This window comes from Malania oleifera, chromosome 3, assembly GCF_029873635.1.
Source record: "Malania oleifera isolate guangnan ecotype guangnan chromosome 3, ASM2987363v1, whole genome shotgun sequence".
NCBI classification, from domain to species: domain Eukaryota; kingdom Viridiplantae; phylum Streptophyta; class Magnoliopsida; order Santalales; family Ximeniaceae; genus Malania; species Malania oleifera.
Genome location: NC_080419.1, coordinates 61,397,632 through 61,421,662, shown reverse-complemented (window position 1 = coordinate 61,421,662; position 24,031 = coordinate 61,397,632).

Sequence of the window (24,031 nt, the reverse complement as noted above, 5' to 3'; positions counted from 1 at the left end):
GGAGTGTATTTTTGCTTGAGAGAGAAAATTTTTAATCCTCTTGCTAATCAATCCTTAATTTTCCCAAATGAAGGAGTATGTATAGACATATTGAAAATTTTGACCGTTGAGGACCTATTAGGGATTATTGAAAAGTTTAATGACATTTAAATCAATTTAACCCTATTTAAAAATTATTTATCCACGGTAAAAATTATGGCAACCCAAGAGGTCCGGTCGACCAGAAATGTTTTGGTCGACTAGGACTCATATGGTTTGGTCGACCACGGGACTTTTGAACTGAAGTATCAGTCGACTGGAAGTGGGCTATTTCCCAAATTTCTAAGGTTCGGTCAATCGGGACTTTTTGAACTGCCTGGTTCGGTTGACCAGACCACTGGGAATTCTCTCAAGGACCCTCCGATCGACCAAGTAGTTGGAGAACAAAATTTCTCGGTCGACCGGGAGGTCAAAATGTTGACTCCCAGGTGGTTCAATCGATCGGGGTCAAATGAACTGTAAGGGCTCGGTCGACCAGACCGTGGTTAACATGTTGACCCGGACCGGTTTCGGTTGACCAGGAGGAAATCACCTGTGTGGGTTGGTCGACCAAAAGTACAAGACTTGTACATTTCTATCATTTTTCAAGCATGCAATTACCCAAGTCAAATATTCAAACATATGTATGCATGAGTGAGTGTCCCTGGGTTATTTGTGTCCAAAATTAAGACACCAAAAAATTCCGGTGTTTGTCGACCGAAGGGTACACCCTAAGGTCATTTTGCATTATGATTTTACAACTTCTCTGAAGTATCTGATTTAAGTTATTGATCCTCATCAAAGAGAAGTAAACAGGTGATATTTATATTGAGCTTCTTACTTCATTCTTTTGATATTTTGAATTTGAAGTATATTAGTTTCTAAAGTGTACTAATCAACTCTTTGTGTGAGCATTATTTGTACGCATCTATTTGAATTATTTCTTGTAGATTGACAATTCCAAGGGTTTTTTAGATGGTTGGCTAAGTAAGAGGATATTGCTTGGAGAGGCGGACTTTAGCCTATATAAGGAGTGATCGGACGAGGGGATATCGTTTGGAGAAGGCGGGCTCTAGCCTTAACCAAGGAGTGTTGTAAAGGTTTGTTCTGCTCGTTAAAGGAATAGGTTTAGTGAATCCTTTGGTGGTTTGCTAAAGGCGAGGACGTAGGCTGGGTATAAGCCGAACCTCGTAAAAATCTCCGTCTCACTATCTCTTTCCCTTACTCTTAATGTTCAGTACTTATTTCAATTGTGTGGATGGTTTAAATTTGAAAATCATACAAACAATGTATATTTGGAAATTAAACAAACTTAAGGTTTAATTTTGATTTTGGATTGTAGAAACTGAAAGGGAGTACGTTGTTTAAACCATACTTTGCGGAAACCATACGAGAGTACGTTACTTGGTTAAACATTCCAAAGATAAATTAACTTAAGAGTTTATTTGGATTCTGAAGCTTGGAGAGTGTAATTGGATTTTATATTGAACATTATATTGAAGAAGAAATTTCATATATACCGAGCTTTGTTCAAACTCACATTCACCACAGGGCTAAACAGAATACAAAAGTTGAAAGTTACATATACTATAAATATATTGTGATTGAATGGTATAAAGCTTAAGATTGAGTGAACTGTGTTTATATTTTAGAAAGTACTGAATCTTGAATCTTCCATTAATCTAATAGTGCTGCAGTGAACTTATATTTAGCAAACAAATTGTGGTTGAAGATTGAATGTTTTATTAGTTGTCTTGTTGATTGTTTAAAAGAAACCAAATTCTTGTTTGATTGACAAAATAGATAAACAAGTCAAAGAATTGGTTAAATATTAAAAGAAGTGAGGGAATTTAAAAGGAAAATTTTAAAAGCCAATTCACCGCCCCTCTTGGGAAGCTATTCCTAATTTCAATTGGTATTAGAGAGGGGTTATAGAAAATCTTAATTAGTGGCCATAAAAAGATCTAAATGACTAACTTAGGCGTAGCTCCCTTTAGAGAGGGACAATCTTCAATTAGGCCTCCAATATTTTGTGGACACAACTATACATTTTGGAAAAAGAGAATGCAAATATACCTTCAAACCATGGATTAGAAAGCCTGGGAGGTTGTCATGGAAGGTGACCAAATTCCCACTAAGATAGTTGACGGAAAACAAGTCACTAAGGAGAAAATTGATATGAAAGAATTAGACTATAAAATGCTATAAGTAAATTCTAGTGCTATGAATGCTTTATATTGTGCTTTAGATACCAATGAATTTAATAGAGTAATCACATGCAAATTAGCTAAGGAAATATGAGACAAGCTTGAAGTCACTTACGAAGGCACCATAGATGTTAAGGATAATAGGATCGATATGCTTACAAGTGAATATGAAACTTTTAAGATGAACCCAGATGAATCCATAACTAATATGTTTACTAGGTTCACTCACATAATCAATTCCCTAAATGCTCTAGGAAAAACCTACCCTACTTATGAGATGATTAGGAAAATTCGTAGAGGGCTGCCACCAAAATGGGAACCAAAAGCCACTACCATAACTGAAGGAAGAAATCTAAAAACTACTTCCTTAGATGAGCTTATAGGTTCTCTACTTACATATGAAATGACAATGAATGAAAAGAATGGAAAAACCAAAACCCAAGAATCAATAGCCTTCAAAGCTTTAAAAGACAACTCAAGTAGTGAAGAAGAAATGGATGAAGATGAAGTAGCCTTCATATCTAAAAAGCTAGTAAGGATATTAAGAAGGAGAAACAAATCCAAGAGAAGAAATCAAAAATCTGAATCAGATGAATCAGAAGAAGAAGTTAGCAAGAAATCAAAGAATAAAACTCCTACATGTTACAATTGCAACAAAACTGGACATATTAAACCCAAATGTCCACTACTAAAGAAAGAATCTAAGAAGAAAAAGAAAAAGGCCATGAAAGACACTACTTGGGACATGATGAGTACAAGTAGTTCAGAAAATGAATCAAGTGACCAAGAGGTTGCTTATACGTGCTTTATGGCTTGGGACAATGAGGAAAGCTCCTTATCCAAACCCTTAGATAATTCTTGTAGTAATTCATCTAGTGAATCCAATGATGAGGGTATGTCATCTTATGATGAACTACAAAATGATTTATTCAAAGTACATAAGATGCTTATCAAAGTAAATAAACAAAATTCTTCACTGAAGAATAAGAATGAAGGATTAATGAAAGAGTTAGAATCCCTTAGAAATGCTGAAAGAGAAAAGGATTCAAGGATCAAGAAAATAGAAAATAAGTATGAAGTTGCAATAAAAGAAATAGAAGCTAAAACTCTTGCTGAAAAAGAAAACAACTTGAAAATCAGGAAATTAGAAAGCAAGAATGAACAAATGATAGAAGACCTTCGATCCCTATCCTCTACGGTATGTGAGAAAGATATGTATATTTCTGAATTAGAGGACATAATCAGAAAATTATCTCTAGAAGTTAGAGGAATCATTAAAGAAAGTTGACAACAAGAAAGAGATGGAGATAAACGATCTAAAGAGTCAAATCAAAGATAAAGATAAGATCATTTATAACTTCACTAAAGGAAAAGAAAATCTTGATAAGATGATTGGCTCACAAAGAATGTCATTGAACAAAGAAGGCATTGGTTTCAATGGAGTTGAAAATAAAAGGAAAAAGAATCTGTACATGGGATATTTCTTAAAAGAATCCAAAGACTATGCTACCACATCTAGTAATGCCTACACGAATACAATATGCTATAAATGTAAGAAAAAAGGGCGTCTCAAGTTTGAATGTCCATTTAAGAAAAAGGGTGTGAAGACTAAACATGTGTGGAAAATAAAAGAAACATCCCTTAACAAATCAAAAGGAACCAAGAAGATATGGGTACCAAAAATGAAATAATAACTTCATACAAAAAAAAAAAAATAAAGAGTAGAAGGATCCATAAAGGTTGGATGTTTAAATGAGACAAAAAGAAACTCTAAAAGCTTATAATGTAAGTGTTGTTAAAAGATAGGTATACATCAATAAAAAGAGAAACTTGAACCATTATACAAGAAGAGAAATAAGTTAGAAAGGTTCAAAACAAGGAAATAAGGAAATTTCGGAAGTTGAAGTACTTCGGTTGACTGAGATATGTGGTTGCACTCTGATATGAAAATAGCAACGATACCGTACTCTACTGACTGAATTTGTCTGAAATAATTCATCAGGGTTCTGATACTGTATAATACTAATATATATAATTATCTTATTGTTTCATCATGATTCTAAAATAACCATAACACTATAAATCTGATCTTAAATACTGTATTATCTGACTAAAATAACTGTAATATTTGACTGAAATTATTGTAATATGTGACTGAATAATCGTAATGTTTGAGCGTTATGGTTTTGGAAATCATGGCATTTTGTAAATACTGTAAAAAATCTGTTTGTATAATATCTATAAAATATCTGTCTATATAATATCTGTCTGCAAAATATATCTGTCTGTATAATATCTGTCTGTAAAATATATCGATCTATATATATATATATATATATATATATATATATATATACTGTAATTCATAATTTTGTAAAATCTAGTAAAACATGTTTCTATGCCAAAACACTGTAAATCATGATATTATGAAAAACTGTATAAATCCTAAACTGATCTAATATTAACTCATGCCACACAATTAAATAAACAAAAACCCCTGTAACAAAATCAGTATTTTCTGATATTAAAAAAAATTTATACCCTATAAAATTCACCCCAAAACACATATATACTACTAATGAAATTTATGAAATTCCTAGCATTGCATATTTCTCTTACCTTGTTTCCTGAACTACGCCTACAAGGATCCCAAAATTATACCTGCGGCGCTCACCCAAACCCTGAATTCAATAACCCTAATTTAATCAAATCAACCCTAAATAAAATACCATTTTAACATTTCCTACGCCCATAAATTTTAAATAAATAATTAAACTCCCAAAATAACCAATTTTCTTATTTCCCTAAATCCCACTCTCGCTTTGGAGTGGTGCCTAGGACCCCCAAATTGAAAATTTGCTCCAGCCAAAATGACGACGATCGAGACTAGGACCTCGTGATGATGGCCGATCGTCGATTTAGATGAAGATCTAAGGAGACATTGAGTAAAAAGTGAGGGTTTACCTTTTCCCAAGAGTGGTGCTTACGCCGCTCCCATGACAAATCCACTCCGGTAGAAATATTGGTGATGGAGATAAGAACCCAATGGTATCTTCCTTTCTCCAATTGACCAAATATTAGAGAAGAAATTGAGGAGAGAGGGAAAGAGGAATGGAGGAGTGAGACGAGAGCAGGAGAGAGAGAGGGAGAGAGAGAGAGAGAGAGAGAGAGAGAGAGAGAGAGAGAGAGAGAGAAATGATGGATGTAGAGGGCTTTCTAGGAGGTTTGAGAATCCAATTTCAATTGGATTCAAATGGCTTCTAAAAGAAGCTTTACTAACATATGTATATATATATATATATATATATATATATATATATCTTTATTCTAATTTTTTTTCTTTCATACTATTCATTTGATTTGTTTATTTAATTAATTAATTAAATAATTAATTAATTATTAATAATAAATAATTTTTTGCCCGGTTACTACAGTCTCCCCTCCAATTCTCCCATCCTTAAAAGAATTTCATCCTCGAAATTAACTACCTGATCTTTTTTTCATATATCTAAAATTTATTAACTCACTATATCCTATATAGTTTAGTATATATTACCATGTGAATTCTATATTAACTACAATTAAATAAAACCTTCATTATCTTAAACATAAACTTGTACATGCAGCCTTGACAATATCAACCTCAGTTGGGATTATCAAGTACACTCGTGCTGGACCACCTCCATCTCAAGGTACTTGCTGGTTTCCCCTGATTTGGTTTGGTACAGGTACAATAAGCAACGGTTCATGAAAATTCCTCCTAATGTGCCCCGATTTATCGCACCTATAGCAGTTAGGAGTCTTGATCTGGTATTCACCCGTATGCCTCTTATTACATCTCTAACATAGAGAGTAACACATATTTTTCCTGATAACCAGAATAACCTCGATAAATTATCTAGGAAGAATATATAAAAATTTATCATCTATGGGTAAAGAAGTTTGGAATTCGTTAACTCGTATATTTCTTTCATTGCTATTACAACCCCAGACATGTGCCCAAATTCTATTCCTTCACAAGCACTCAAGATGTCAAATATGAGAGCTTGTTAGTTAGAAATAAAACTCTCACTCCATTTGGATTTCTGAATGCTATTTTCTTTTAAAAAAAATAAACAACTAGTTGAATGATCAATAGATAACCACCAATGGTTAGCCTCATTTTTAAACAAAGAACTTGCAATAATGACTTATACTCACCAAGAACCATACTTGCTGGGACATCTCAGACCAGGATAAGTAATAATTTACCCGTTAGATCAATTGTATAAAAGACACTTCACAATCTCATCAAAACTTGTGATTTATTTGAGTAAAAATTATATGAACTTACAAACATTCCCTAGAATTCTAATCACCAAATTTCTTTTCAATATCAAACTAATGCACAAACTTTCACTTTTATATCAAGATAAGGTATCATTTTCCAACAATTTTAAAATTCCACTTCTAGCCCATGTGGGCAAACGTTGAATATCAAAATATAGTTAGAAAATGTCCTCAATGAAAAACATGGACTGCAATTATGGCAAGTCTAAGTCCTGCTATATTGACTTAAGCCAACCTTGATCTTGCTCCAGTGGCTGAAAAAATATGCAATACACATGTGTCTTGGTTTTTGGTATGGAATACAATACTACTGAAGTTGTTTAGTTAGCTATGATCAGTGATGGGACATTGTCTGGCAGCATAAATCTTGTGTAAAGTGGACTAGGAAGGAAAGAGTGACATTTATTTATATTAAATAATTACTAGTGGTAGAAGGGTTAGATTCTAAAGATGGCTTCAAAAGCCATAATCAATTGTAGATAGCCATAGAAGATTTCACATGAAGCTGTATACAAGTTAAATCCCAACCGAGTTGATGCCTAAGCGGTTAAATTGGTGTCCCATTGCCAAGTAGGATTTGCAAAGATAGACCAAAAAAATAAAACTCCAGGTCCTAGCATACATGGTTTTCCTTCTAGATAGTAGATTGTTAAAGGTCCATGTATTATTATAATTTTCCTTATAAGTAAGTTGCTAAAAATGACTCTATTAGGTGTTATTTGGTTCATAGGATCCTTTGCAAGAATTGGCAACGTGATGCCCATGACATCTTGTTCTCATGGTTGGTTTCAGGTTATGGTGATGACCCCACTTCCCAGGGAATAAAGAATTTCCACAAAACATAGGAGTTCAATTTTTGCCCACTTAGTATCTTACATTCTTATAGGCATCTTAATTTTAGGATTAAACCATCTTCACTATTTTGGTTGACTTATGGAAATATGAAAATATGTAACCGATTAACATTTTCATTGACCCATGTTTCTCTTCCCCAAACAATATTAGTGTTCCCTAGGGTGACACGTTGGGCTGAATAAACCCCTTATCTAACAGTTCCTACAATTGTTCCTTTAACTCTTTTAACTTTACTGGTGCCATTCTATATGGCGCCTTCAAAATCGGCGCTATCCCCAGAACTAAATCAATAGCAAATTCTACCTCACGATCAGAAGATAGTTCCAAAAAATCCTCAGGGAATGCACTTGGAAAATTCCTCACTATCGAAATATCCTCAATTTCCCCTTCCGATCCTTCACACATGCCAAAAATCCATGGCAACCCTCTAACAACAACCTTCTCTCTTGAATGGGAGATAACAACTGTGGTGGGGTGTACACCCATAACCCCACAAATCCATACGCCTCTCCTCTTGAAGGTCTAAACACTACCTCTTTCTGATAATAGTCTATACTAGCATAGTTTGCTGTTGGCCAATCCATACCCAATATTATATCGAATCCTTGCATGTTAACAATACAAGATCAACTGGTAATATTCTTTCTTGAATGCCCATTGGATAGTTTTTGAGTACCCTTCCACATTCACTACTGATCTAGTTAGCGTCGCTACTGACAAATCAGTATCTAACAATTGTGTCTCAACGCTAGTTGTCTTAACATATCCCAACGACACGAACAAATGGGTGGCACCTGAGTTAAATAAAACAACAACTTTATATGATTAGGCAATAATCATACCTATCACGACGTCGCTTGCAGCCTCAGCATCTCCCAGCGTCAACTCATAGACCTGTGCTGGGGCAGTATTCCTCTATTGTTCGCCATAGGGTGCCTAGCGACCACCTCGGTATGGTATAGGAGAAGGTGTAAAACTGGCTATGCTTGGCAATCTCTCACCATGTGGTCAGGCTGACGGCTTTGATAACATGCCATCTCTCTAACCCAACACTGTTCCGGGTGTCTCCTGTAGCGTATGGAACAAAGAGGGGGCATTAGTCTATCTTGTATCACTTACCTCCCATCCCCTGTCTTTGACCTCCTATGCTATCCTACCTCCTCTACGGCCCCCGAATGGACCCTAACTGAAACTTTGGAGGCGTGGGTCTCTTCCTCTAACTCTATGCCACAACACCTCTTTATAGGTCACTCTCAATCACTGTGGCTCTATCAACTATCTCTGAAAAGTCTGGTCTCGGAAGCCTATAACTTGCTCATAAAATCCCTAACTCAGGCCCTCTCCAAACTTCCTCACCTTCTTTACTAATCTGACACTAAGTGCGGGGCAAACCGGAACAGCTCGATAAATCCAGCTGCACGCTGCTGTATCGTCACATACCCCTGCGTCAAATGCAAAAGTCTGCCGGGGAAGTATCGCTCAAAGAACAACTCCATGAAGCAACTCCAGATCACCGCTACAGGCTCAGGTGTCTGGTCCTCTACAATCTCGCTGATTTCCACCAGAATTTGCTTCCCCAGTTGACTTGAATGCAGCAAGGGACACTTTCTGCTCCTCAATACAAGGGAGCACTACCAACATGTCCTTAATATCCTGAACCCAATTCTCAGCTACTAATGAGTCGACCCCTCTAAAAAATGACAAGGCTTCATACATGTGAACTGCTTAATTGCGTAGCTCTGTTCCCCTAAACTCCTAGCTATTTCTGCCATCACTTGCTAGGTGACTCTACGTAATACCACTAATACACTTAACACACAAGGATCAAAAAATAATATTTTATGATCATTCATTTTATCATCCTCAATCCCAATTTAGGTTTCAGTCCTACCACCCAGAAACAAGACCCAACGATAGTTTACTATGGTTTTCTTGAGATTGTCACTCTAGGAAAATTATAGAAACAATCATGAAATTTCTTGCCTCCAAGCTGCAAGATAGAACCCTAAATCCCAATCTTATCCACTAACAATAACTGATTTATATCTCAATCTACCCATCTCCAATTCTCCTCACAATCCATTTCTATACTTTGGTATTGCATTCCTCTGTTTACTAAAGTTTATAGAACCTAGCAACTTAGGCTCTGATACCAAAATGTAACGACCTGAAATTCCATACCATTTTTTTTCAAATAATATATAAAATATACTAATAATCATTTTACTTTGATACCCTTGAAATCACCTATACAATGAAAAGCATAAAGTCATACATCGATAATTACAATACAAAAATTCAGTATTAACCTAAAGCATACATACATAATTATAAATCATCCCAACACCTTCTACCCAACACTCCTGAATACTACTCAAAAATAAATCCCCTGATAACACTTACCCTTCAGACAGGATAGTGTAGACGTCCTCTCTACTTGCGAGCTTGATTCGTTCATCTAGTTGGATCACTTGAAAAATGTTAATTTACTAGGATGAGACAACACTCAGTAAGAAGAAATATGCTATTACTAGTGTGTGGCAATTGAGTCTATATAAATAATTTACAAATAAATAATTGAAATGAGATATCGTGTAAATACTGTGAAACTCACACCTACATGGCTTAAAATGAGATAAGAATATAATATATATGTTGTTATTCTGTAAATCTGTATATATATATATATATATATATATATATATATATATATATATATATAAAAGAGAAATATCCCTTAAAATCTGTATGTTATGATTTAACCCCTCATGACAGGGTTATGCGGCCCGTATGCTAGACTTAACTCTGGTTGGCCTACCAGGATTAGTCACATGAGTACTCTACCAATCCTCAGTCCAACTGTTACTGCAATCTCTCCAAAGGCACAGTACTGGTATCTACCTCGTCATATCGGCCTCCTCAACCTAGAATACTGGGGAGATTGCAATGCCTCCATAGGCACGGTTGATGGAATCCACACACTATCTGAGATATGTGGTTGCACTTTGATATGAAATAAGCAACGATACCGTACTCTGCTAATTGAATCAGTTTGAAATAATTCATTAGGGATTTGATACTGTATAATACTAATATATATAATTATCTTATTGTTTCATCATGATTCTAAAATAACCATAACACTATAAATTTGATTTGAAATACTGTATTATTTGACTAAAATAACTGTAATATCTAACTGAAATAACTGTAATATCTCACTGAATAATCTGTAATGTTTGAGTGTTATGGTTTTGGAAATCATGGCATTCTGTAAATACTGTAAAATATCTATTTGTATAATATCTATAAAATATTTATTTGCAAAATATATCTGTCTATATAATATTTTTCTGTAAAATATATTTGTCAATATATACACTGTAATTCATAATTCTATAAAATCTAATAAAACATATTTTTATGAAAAAACACTGTAAATCATGATATTTTGAAAAACTATATAAATCCTGAACTGATCTAATATTAACTCATGCCACACAATTAAATAAACAAAAACCCTTGTAATAAAATCTGTATTTTTTTATAATAAAAATAATTTATACCCCGTAGAATTCACCCTGAAACACACATATATACTACTGATGAAATTTATGAAATTCCTAGCATTGCATATTTCCCTTATCTGGTTTCCTGAACCAGGGATCCCAAAATTATACCTGCGGCGCTCACCCGAATCCTAAATTCAATGACACTAATTTAATCAAATCAACCCTAAATAAAATACTATTTTAACATTTCCTACACCCATAAATTCCAAATAAATAATTAAACTTCCAAAACAACCAATTTTCTTATTTCCCTAAATCCCACTCTCGCTTTGGAGTGGTGCTTTGGACCTCCAAATTGAAAATTTGTTTTGGTCAAAATTGGCGACGATCGAGACTAGGACACTGTGGTGGTGCCCAATCGTTGATTTAGCTGAAGATCTAAGGAGAAATTGAGTAAAAAGTGAGGAATTACCTTTCCTCAGGAGTGGTGCCTATGCTACTCCCATGACAAATCCACTCTGGTAGAAATGTTGGTAGTGGAGATAGGAACCCAATGGTATCTTCCGTTCTCCGATTGACCGAATATTGGAGAAGAAATGGAGGAGGGAAGGAAGAAGGAATGGAGGAGTGAGACAAGGGTAGGAGAGAGAGAGAGAGAGAGAAATGACAGACAAAGAGAGCTTTCTGGGAGGTTTGAGAATCTAATTTCAATTGAATTCAAATGGCTTCTAAAAGAAGCTTTACTAACATATATATATATATATATATATATATATATATATTATACTTTAACTTATATACGTATATATTATAATAAACTTACACACACACACACACATATATATATATATATACATATATCTTTATTCCAATTTTTTTTCTTTCATACTATTCGTCTTATTTGTTTATTTAATTAATTAATTTAACAATGTTTAATTAATTAATTAATTAATTAATAATAATAATTAATTTTTTTCCTGGTCACTACATTTACAGCCCATGAGTCAAGCATCCAATGAATTTAGAATTTCAAAGAGTGAAGATCTTTTTAATTGGTTAAAGAAAACAAAGCAAAAATAATGGGATAAATTTAAATGAAATGGGGCCACACATAGAAGGATATGAAAATAATTAATTCAGGTGAGTGTGAGAAGATCTTGCAATAAGAAATCATATTACTAGCCCATAGAAATGCGTGCAACACCCAAGGAAATATCAACATGTAAAAGAGACTACGATGCATAAGGTGTCTTAAGACTCGTCCCATGATCAGTTGGGCCAGTCACCTTAGATTTGGAAGTTACAATTCTTGCATATGTTTAATAAGATAATCTAGTATATTAAGTTGATAAGTTAAGGAAAAATTTGGTTGGAAACCATCAAAGTTCTTTAATGTATGGAATTAGAATTCAAATAAATTAGCACACATATATAGTATGGAAGCGAAACTTCCACAAAATTGTGTCAGATTGAAAGAGAACCCTTCAATTTACAAGTGGAAAAGTTTGGATAGGATGTTTTCTTTGCTTGGAGGAGATAACCCAGATTTGTAGCTAATGGAGTTAGATTCCCTTATTTGGTGGTTAGATGGATTTGGGAATGTTTGCCTTCGCTTTTGAAAAATTGAAGTAAAGTACTCATTACAAAAAGTTAGCGAGATAAATATTTGGATGGGGACAAAAGAAAATTAGAATTGTAAGCCTATAGAGTTGGGTTTACAAATGAATAGCAAAGGTTCTTGCAAGAGTTGCTGGAGATTATGAGTTTGGAGAAGAGGTGTGTAGTTGTGGCTTAATTTTCAAACGGTCATCTTGAGGTTGGAAGAGGTCATATCCGGTTGTTCAAGATTTGGTGAACAGTGGGGGGCAATGTGGAAAATTTAGTGGTTCTGAATGGGTATCATTTTATACTAAAGCATTGATAGTTAGAAGGGAAGCCTTCCTTTTGGGTTTATTCAAAAAGAGGTTAATCAGTGAGAAAAGGTGGTTAAGGAAGTTGCTACTGAAATTGTTGCACCACTGCATTCGGGGTTCAACCCACAACATGTTAAGTTAGTTGAAAAAGAAAAATAGTTGTGGTCTGAAAAAGAAGGTGTATTCTCAAGAGGGGGGGGGGGGTGAATTGGGTTTTTAAAACGTCTTTATATTTTCTTTAATTGATTCTTTCTCAACTCATTTTAAATTCAACAACCACACACACAAAATTGATTTTCAATCACAAGTTCAGCGGAAATTTATTTAGTTATAAACCTTTATGAATGAATATATCAATTTGAATATCCCTTAGCAATTTAATTCAATTCAACCAAGATAACCAAAACACAATTCATAATGAATTCAGCAATTGAGTAACTTTTAAGTATGTAGCTGATAAAATCCCTGTATTTGTGAACTTGTTTTTTCAATATGAAACACAATTTCATCTTCCAACACTTTTCCAAAAACTCATATTTTAAATAAACTTTCAATTAATAAGTCTTGGGGTGTTAACCAATCAATGTACTCCCTCACTGTTTCCGTAATAAATATTGATCAACCAACGTACTCCCTTTTTGGTTTCCGCAATCCCAAAGTCAAATTAATTTTCAATTTATTTAATATCCAAGCCATGTAGTTATTATGAACAAAATATTAAAATCCAACGACGTAGTTTATATGGAATGAAAATTAAATGAGAGTAGGGAAGAGAGTGAGACGCAAGTTTTATGAGATTCAACTATACCCGCCTACGTCCTCGCCTTAGGCACACCACCTAAGGATTCCTTTATAACACTCCCTTGTGGGTAGGAGCAACCTTACACACTCCTTTGACGGGCAGGAGAAACCTTTACAACATCTCCTTCAATAGGCTAGAGTTTGCCTCTCCAAAAGATACGCCACACTTGGTTCTCCAACGATTCAAAGACTTGAACCATCTACAAAACAAGGGACAAATTTGTTGCACAAAGACACACTCATCAAGAGCTGATTAATACAACAATTAAGCACTAATATACTTCAATTCAAAATAACAATTGAAATAATTTGAAGCCTTTAGACGTATATCACTGTGAGCTTTCTTTCTAGACTGAAAGAATTCAGAGTAGGCTCAGAATTGTGAGAGAGTTTCACAGTAAAACTCAGTAAGACACTTAAGAGAGTTTGAAAGCAAGAGAGCTTTGAGAGTATTAAAAGCAAGAGAGCTTTGAATGCTTGTGAATTTGCTTGGTGTTTTGAATTCTTAGCCTTGGGGTGTATTTATAGATGTTTAGACAAGATTATTCATGTTCCCCAAGTGACTTGGAGTGTTTGCCAAGTTTTCATAACATTTAGAATTCAAAAAATCAAATTTGGAAACCTCCCGTTACATTTAAAATTTGAAATCTCGAAGAGTCAGTCGATTGGGAATAAAGAGTCAGTCGCTTGGATTCTTTAAAACACTGAAAATTTCAAAGGCAGAAGAGAGTTAGTCGACTGGAAAAACTTTGTCAGTCGCCTGGGTCTTCTCGGGTTGTTTTAAAAATAGATTTTTTATTTGTTAGTCGAATGGAAAAACTTTGGCAGTTGCTTGGGTCCTCTCGAGTTGTTTCAAAATCATCTTATTTCTTTATTAGTCACCTGGGTTGTTTTTGTTAGTCACCTGGACAGACCAAAATTTTGATTTTTCTTTTTGTTTCCAAAAATATTTTGCTCTTTTGCTTTCCTCAAAATAATTTAAGACTTTTGAAAAATATTTTCCGGAGTTTTTCAAAACATGGTCTCTTAGTCAATAAGTTTCCTGATGAGCTTCAAATCCAATCAAATCATCATTTGAATGAAGTACTTATATAGACACTCTCTTAAAACTTTAAACACATTCTAAGCTTGGAGTCTTCATGCTTGTCATTTGCTTAGTTCATCTTAACTTTTAGCTTCTTTGAAATATGTCCTTTGAGCTTTCATTTCTTTTTCATGTAGACTTGCAACGAGCTTTGTGATAACTTTGAACTTGAGCTTTAAAAACCTGATTCCTGAAGTATCATCACTTTCAACAAAACATGTTAAATAACCTTTGATTTGTTATCATCAAAACAAGATTAATAAGTCATGTTAGGCCAACACTCTCCCCCTTTTTTATGATGACAAATAAGGAGCAAAAGTGAGTGAACCTTGACAAGGATCCCCCTTACAATAAGCATATTTTTAACAATGTTTTGAAAGTTCAACAATTATTCAATAATATCAACTTCATTTTTATGAAAGTTCATATTGTAAGATCTTATTTCAACATATTTCATATAGCATCATTTCATCATATATTAGCATATATCATGTATCATCAACATTTCATCAACACATTTCATCAACATTCTCTCAATTTTGCTCAACACCCTTCTCCCCCTTTTGACATCAATCAAAAGAGAAAATAACAAGGCGAAGGCCAAAGTAGACACAAATTCATACACAAAAATATATTCATAAAGGACCATAGGTGTACATAGTGTCATAAGTAACTTGAGATACATACAAAAAAAAAATTGAGATACATAAGCAAACTGAGTACATATAGCAAGGAGATAAACATAAAAAAAAAAAAAAACTAATATATCACTGAAATACATAGCATAGCAACAAAAACATCAAGCATCGGTAGCATCTGTGTCGTCATCTCAAGCACTTTCATTATATTCTTCATCTTTCTCTTCCTCATATCCCTCATCAGATGCATCATCACTAGGATAACGTGAGGAACTAGGCTGATATTATTCTAAATGGCTAAGTCGTTGATCAATGGAAGAAAGATCAGATTAAAGTGAGAAATGACTTTCCTGAAGAGACTGAATTCCTAAGCGTACGTCACTACTAAAAGTAGTAAACCGATGATGGAATGGTATGAACCATGAAGGAGCATAAATCTAAATTTCGAGCTGCTGTTCAGGAGGTGGAGCTTGCACAGGAGCTGGGCTAGGTGGTGTTCTTCCTCTTAGAAACCAACCCTACTCATGTTTCTTATAGCCCATCTATTTCAGAGTTGTGGAGTTGAAAAGATCATACTGAGTTCTTTTGATGAACAACTCATTCAGACTGATGATACCAAAATGAGAAAACAAGATATTGAGGATGTCTCCATATGGAAGAGTAATCGATGTGCTTCTAACCTTGTCCACATCCATTTCAAAATCAAACTTGACAGATCAAGTTTCTTCCATTTCAAAAGGCACCACATAATAAAGCAGTCCACATATGACATGTAATCGTGTGATCCCACTTGAGTTGTGATATTGTAGGTTATGATTTTTTGAAGGATCTGTGCTTGACGAGTCAACTGAGTATACTTGGGAGGAGTCTCAAATTTTTTTAGTGCTTCTACCATGATTAACGGTAAAAATTCCTCATAGGTGAATCCTCGATCCATGATCCAAGTACCTGACAATGCTAGACACTCAAAATCACCATGGTCAATATGAAGAATGAGGGCAAAGGTTTGAGGAGTCAATGAAATTCTTTGTCCTCTTACTTCGGTGATGAGTACCACTTGATTTTGAGTCATGTTGGCATAGAAAATCTTAACAAGATTTGGGTATAGACCCTTGGCTTGATAGACCACAAGATTATTCCATACAATAGCCCTAAATAATGGTAGAATATTTGGAAAATTTGTTGTGAAGAATGCGATGTTGATAATCTTACGAAGTATAGGATTAGTTGCTCGAAGATGCTTCTGATATCTTCCTTTTGCTTGAGGAGTAACAAGCCATTGATCAAGATTATCATCTTATTGTTTGGAGGTAGAATGTGGGTTCGCTGCTCATTTGGTTTGTGGTATTTTGATAAATGAACATGGTAGAAACCCTTAGAAACCGAAATGGGAAAGTGTGGGAGGATGATTTTCACTCGTTTGGAGGAAGAATTTAGGGTTTTAAAGCAAGGTAAATGGAAGAGATGGAGTTCGGGTGAGTGTAGGAGTAAGGTCCAGTTGACTGGAAAGTAAGAAGTTTAGGGTTTCAAGCTTAAAACTTTATAAATCTCGATGATCTAGTTGACTGGATCTAAGAAGTCAATCGCCTGACTGACAGAGTAGTTGTATTTCTGCAAGTTAGTGACTTGTCAGTTGGCTGGGTCACAGAACTCAGTCGCCTGACTTCCCAAAAAATTCAAATTTTCTTCTTTTCTCTTCTTATATTCTTTCTAAACCACTTCCCTATTGTGTAATAGACCAAGTTCTTTTCTTATTGTCATAAACCTTTCCTCTGTTAGAGGTTTTGCGAAAATGTTGGCCTATTGGTCGTTTGTATTTATGAATTCAAGTAGTGTATCCTCCTTTTCGTACGTGATCTCTTAGAAAATGATGTCTTATGTCTATATGCTTGGTTCTTGAGTGTGATATTGAATTTTTAGAGATGTTTATTGCACTTGTATTATCACATTTTATTGGTATGGCTGAGTATTCTAAATTAAAGTCTTTTAATTGTTGTTTCATGTAAAGAGTTTGTGCATATCAATTACCCACTGCCACATACTTAGCTTTAGCAGTGGCTAAGGCTACGAAATTTTGTTTCTTGGAAAACCAAGAGACAAGAGACCATCCTAGAAAAGGACAAGTCCCACTTGTACTTTTTCTATCGATCTTACAACATGTATATTCTACATCTGAGTAACTAATCATTTCAAAATCGGTGTCCTTAGGAAACCATAGCCCTAAATCAGTTGTTCCTATAAAGTATCTTAGGATTCTTTTCATATCTATTTGATGAGATTCATTAGGAGTTGATTGAAATCGTGCACACATGCATATGCTAAACATTACATCCGATTTACTACCTATCAAGTATAACAAACTTCCTATCATACCTCGATAATATTTCACATCTACTGGTTTTCCTTTTTTATCCTTATCAAGACTTATAGAGGTACTCATGGGAGTTCCTATGGGCTTACTACTTTCCATGTCAAATTTCTTAAGCATGTCTTTTATATATATTTGGATTGATTTATAAAAGTTCCATTTTTGGCTTGTTTAATTTGTAGTCCTAGGAAGTAGTTCAATTCTCCCATCATGCTCATTTCAAATTCCTCTTGCATACACTTAGCAAATTCCTTAAATAAATCATTATTTGTTGCACCAAATATGATATCATCTACATAAATTTGAATAATTAGCATGTCTTCCTTCTTAGTTTTGATAAATAAGGTGCTATCAACCTTTCCTCTAGAAAATCCCTTTTCTAATAAGAATCCTTTTAACCTTTCATACCAAGCCCTAGGGGCTTGTTTCAATCCACACAAGACTTTAGTTAATTTAAACACATAATCAGGATTTTGAATATCTTCAAAACCTGGTAGTTGTGCTACATATACTTCTTTGTTTATAACACCATTTAGAAATGCACTTTTTACATCCATTTGATAAAGTTTGAATTCATTGTGAGATGCATATGCTAATAGCATTCGTATAGCTTCCATTCTAGCTACGGGAGCAAAGGTCTCATCATAGTCTATTTCTTCTTCTTGGTTATATCCTTGAGCCACAAGTCTATCTTTCTTTCTTACCACAATTCCATTTTCATCCTTTTTATTTCTAAATACCCACTTTGTTTCAATAATTGAATGGTCATTTGGTTTAGGAACTAATTTCCATACTTTGTTTCTTTCAAATTGATTTAATTCTTCTTGACTAGCCACTGTCCATGAATCATCATTTAGGGCTCCTTCAATGTTCTTAGGTTCATCTTGAGATAAGAATGCATAATGATTACATAGATTCTTCAATGAAGATCTAGTAGATACACCTCGTGATGGTTCTCCTATGATTTGATCTCTAGGATGATTTCTTACAAATTTCCATTCTTCAGGTAACTTAGAATTTTCTGTAGCATCATTATTTGAAGCTAATTCATTTTTCTTTTCTTTTACTTCTATAATTTCTAAGTCTTCTGGTTTTTGAGTGGTTTGAACTTCTTCGAAATTTATTGTTTTATTAAATGGATTTTCCTCATCACATGTTACATGAACTGATTCCATAATTGTAAGAGTTCTTTTATTATAGATTTTAAAAGCTTTACTTTTTAATGCATATCCTAAGAATATTCCTCATCACCTTCTACATAAAAATTACCTAAATCATCTTTATCATGTAATACGAAATATTTGCATCTAGAAACATGAAAGTAAGATATGTTAGGTCTACTACCTTTCCATAGTTCATAAGGAGTTTTATTTAAAATTGATACTCTATTTATCACATAGCATGCGGTATTTACCGCCTCAGCCCAAAAATACTTTGGTAGTTTGTTGACCTTATAGGTCATATCTCGTTTTGATTATGAGAAATACTCTGGTACTTAATGGTTGATGAGTTTGTGTGCAAGATCAATTGGAACGTTTCATATGGTGCATGCACATGGACTTGAAAGAAACTAAAGACCCAAAGTGTTTATTTTGTAATTTATATTTCATATTATTCAAGGTCTGTAATATTAATTTTGGTTTGTAATAATTAATGCATTGTATGCATGATAGGACAGATAAGCTCAATGACCATAGTTTGACCATAGGGAACCGTGTGACTGTTAGGATCACAGTCGATTGACGACGGATTTTTTGGACTTAATGCTTAAAGCCATAGATTGACTTTAGGTCACCAAAATATCACATGAATAGACCCCCACAATCTTAAAATTAATTATCATGTGAAGAATAGTACTTAAATACAAAATTCTATATGATCGGTCGACCAAACCAAAATACACTAAGACCCTCGGTCAACCGAACCTCCCCAGGGTCAATCATTGACCAGTTGGTCGACCGAACTTGAACACATATAGCATTTCAATTGATCGAACCTCTCCAAGGTCAAAAGTTTGACTAGTTGGTCGACTATCCTTAAAATGAGCTTCAACGCCCTAGTCGACTAAACTGGCACGTGGGGAAATCCCCTGCCAAAGTTGACCAAACTCCTAATTGTAAAATGGCTTGATCAATCGAACGTTCAACTTTGGTCAACTAAACTTAGCTCGGTCAACCAAACCTTGGAGGTTCAAAAATCGCCTCATGTCTGGTCAACCAACACTTCAGTTCAAAAACTCCCTAGTCGACCGAATTGGGCAATTTGGTCGACCAAACCCTAAAAGTGGTCGATCAAACCTCTCGGTTGCTCGAATTTTTCCAAGGTTAAAACGTGGTTAATTTTTATTAACCCTATTTAAAATTTCTTAAAAATACGAAATAAGTCCCAAATAGTTATATTTTTTTGGGTGTCTATATATAGCCCCTCATTTGGTTGGTTTAGCACCTAATTAGCAAAATACTATTAGAAAATTCTCTTTGAAATTCAAAAACCCTATTTCTTATATTCAAGCTCCCCTATTCCATTCTTAATCATCCTCATTGCAAAAATTGTTTAGTAAGAGTGTTCTTGTGATTATCCTATAAGACTTACACTCTCATCTACTCTGTTTGTTTGAGATTTATTTTTATTTGAGAGTAAGCTTTGAGTTTTTATGGGAGGCTTTGTCAATAAGTCTCCTTTAGGAAAACTCCTTAGAGCTTGTGAGTTTTGCATCATTATAGCAATACTTAAGAGCTTGTATTGTATTTTGTTTGTGAAATAATTTTTACAAACCGATTTCAAATATCTATTGTGCTTATTTTTGAGAAAAATACTTTTTGTGATATTTGCTTGAGTACTGAAGATCTTTGTTACTGCATCTTGTGATTGATATTATTATCTTGACACAAAGATCCTAACACATATACTCTCACATTTTGATTGGTATACTAGCATTATATTTGAGAGTAGATATTAAGACTACGTTGATCTTATTATATCCTATCATACTGTAGTGTGTTGATTAAACTTGTGCAAATCTGCTTGCTTGAGAAGCATTTATTTTGTACGCAAATTGTATTGTGAATCTGTTGTATTCCATGCATGGCCTGAGGGGGCGTTGATCTAGCCTGGAAGTATTGGTTGTAAAAGGTTTAGGTCAGCCCTGTGTTAATTTGACCTTGTTGTATTTCGGTGCCACTCCACCCATAAAGTGAGCCTTAGTGTAATCCTTATGCTTGTAAGCCAAGGCGGGGACGTAGGTTGTTTACCAAACCTCGATAACATATCTGGTGTTATCTCTTTTTACTTGCTTTACCTTGCACGTGTAATTAGCTTACTTATGTAATTTAATTTCAGCATATATATATATTGACTTACTTTATATCTGCATTAGATTGACCCTAGGGTTGTGTAATACTATTGCTGGTAAATTGACCTAGGGGAGAAATTTAAAAATACCAATTCAACCCCCTCTTGGGATTATAGTAAAGCTAACAATTGGTATCAGAGCCTAGTAGCTTAGAATTAAACATTTTTCTACAAAAGATCTAGATGGCTCATAACACTGTAACCCCTTTTCCTGAGGGACCCTCTTCCACACGTCCTCCTTTTTTTAGTGGTGTCAATTACACCTTATGGAAACAAAGGATGTGTATTTAACTTCAGAACATTGACTGGAAGGTGTGGAGAGTTGTCTTTAAGGGAAACTATGTACCCATGAAAACTGATGGTGAAACTAAAGTCCCTAAGGCAGAAAATGAATATACTAATGAGGATATGAATGCTGTTAGTTTAAGTGCTATTGCCATGAATAATCTTTACTGTGGACTTGATGTAAATGAATTTAATAAAGTTATGGCATGTTCTTTTGCTAAGGAGATATGAGATAAGTTAGAGGTCACCTTTGAGGGTACTAGAGATGTGAAAGATAGTAGGATTGATATGTTGACCAGTGAGTATGAAGCATTCAGGATGAACACTAGTGAGAGCATGTACACTAGATTCACACATATCATTAATTCACTGCATGCATTAGGTAAGACATATCCCATGTATGAAATGGTTAGGAAAATCCTTAGGGGATTACCTCCTATTTGGGAAGCAAAGGTTATGGCCATATCTGAGGGTAGAGACCTTAAGGCTATGTCACTAGATAAACTGATAGGTTCACTTATCACCTATGAGTTAGCTCTTAATAAGAGACTAAATGAGCACAATAGAATGAAGAAAGTGACTACCTTAAAAACGTCTACTAATACTTCTAGTGAGTGCAGTGAACCTGATTCTGGAGATGACATGGTTATGCTTACTAGGAAGTTCAGCAGGTTCTTCAAAAAGAACAGTAGGCCATATAGAAAGTTAAGAGACTCAGTATCTAAGAGGGGAGAATCTAGCAAAAGAAAAGAAAAATCAAATGCTCTTATGTGTTACAATTGTAACAAGGTCGGGCACATCAAACCCGACTGCCCATTGCTGAAGAAGGAGTCTAGGAAAAAGAAGAAAGTCATGAAAGTAGGCACCTCGTGGGATAAACAAAGTAGCAGTGATTCAGATTTAGACTGTAGTGATTTGGAGGTTGCTAACCTATGCTTGATGGCACACGGTGATAAGGTACTGTCTTCCTGCTCCTTATCTTCATATTATTCCGATGATGTGATTGTGATTCTGATAGCATGCCTACTTATAAAGAATTGTAATATGAATATATTTGCATGTCAAAATTTCTAGATAAAATGACTAAGGAAATGATTTGAAAAAGAAGTGTGAAAATTATTCAAAGCTTGTTGGAATGGGAAAATCTGCTCATTCTGCTTGGCAAGAAGAAAAGAATGTGAAAATGGATGAACTTGAAAGAAAATTGGAGGATAGCTCCAAGATTATTTATAAATTCACTAAGGGCCAACGTAATTTTGAAAAACTCCTTAGGGCCCAAATAAACTCCCTAAGTAAAGAAGGTCTCAGATTTAATGGTATTGAAAACGTGAGACGACCTGATCTTTACTTGGGACACTTTACTCGAAAATCAAACTCCCAAATTCCACTTAAAGATCCTCGGTGTCGATTGATATGTTTTAAATGCAAACAGATTGGTCACATTCAGTTTGATTGTCCATTTAGAATCAAGCATGTAAAAATTAAAAAGGTGTGAAGAGTCAAAGGTGAATTAGGAGCTAACTGCTTTGGACCCAAGAAAATTTGAGGACCAGCGTTAGTTACTTATATTTTTGAAGGTGTGTTTAAGGTTGTCCTCTTCCAAAGATAAATGGTACTTGGATAGCGGCTGCTCACAGCAAATGACCGGCGACAAGGCCAAGTTCGCATCCATCACTCCCAAGGAAGGAGGATTCGTGACATTCGAGGACAACGCAAAAGGGAAAATCATCGACGTAGGTAAGGTTAGTAAGGAACCTTCTCTCGTTATTGATAATGTATTTTTTGTTGATGGTTTGAAACATAATTTGTTAAGTATTAGCCAATTGTGTGATAAAGGGTATAAAGTATCATTTGAAAATGATAAATGCATTGTTAAGAGTAGTTTTGACAATTTAGCTTCTCAACAATTTACTTTTTTTTCTACAATTAATGAAGTTAGTTGGTTGTGGCATAGACGTGTAGGACATGCTAGTATGGATCTTTTGTCATTACTTGTGATAAAGGATTTAGTTAAAGGCTTGCAAAAAACACATTTTGTAAAAGATAAAATTTGTGATGCATGTCAAATAGGTAAGCAAACTAAGTCAAGTTTTAAGAAAAAGAAATTCATATCCACCACTAGACCACTTGAAATGCTACACTTAGATATTTGGTCCTAATCAAGTTCAAAGTTTAGGTGGAAAATTGTATGCTTTTGTTATTGTGGATGATTATTCTAGGTTCACATGGGTGCTGTTTCTCTCTTATAAAGATGAATCATGTGAACCATTCAATAAACTATGTAGAAGAATTCAGATGAAAAAGGCTACAAAATCACACACATAAGAAGTGATAGGGGATTTGAATTCAAAAATGATGGCATAGAAACTATTGTGGCTTAGAGGACATTTCACATAACTTTTCTACACCTAGGACCCCACAACAAAGCGAAGTTGTAGAAAGAAAGAATAGGTCCTTGCAAGAAATGGGTAGGACTATGCTTAATGAACACAAATTACCTAAATATTTCTGGGCCGAAGCAGTGAACACTGCTTGTCATGTAATGAATAGAGTATTAATAAGGCCATCACTTAATAAGACTCTATATGAATTGTGGAACAACCATAGACCTAACATTTCCTATTTTAATGTCTTTGGTTGTAAGTGCTTTGTACTTAGAGATAATGAACA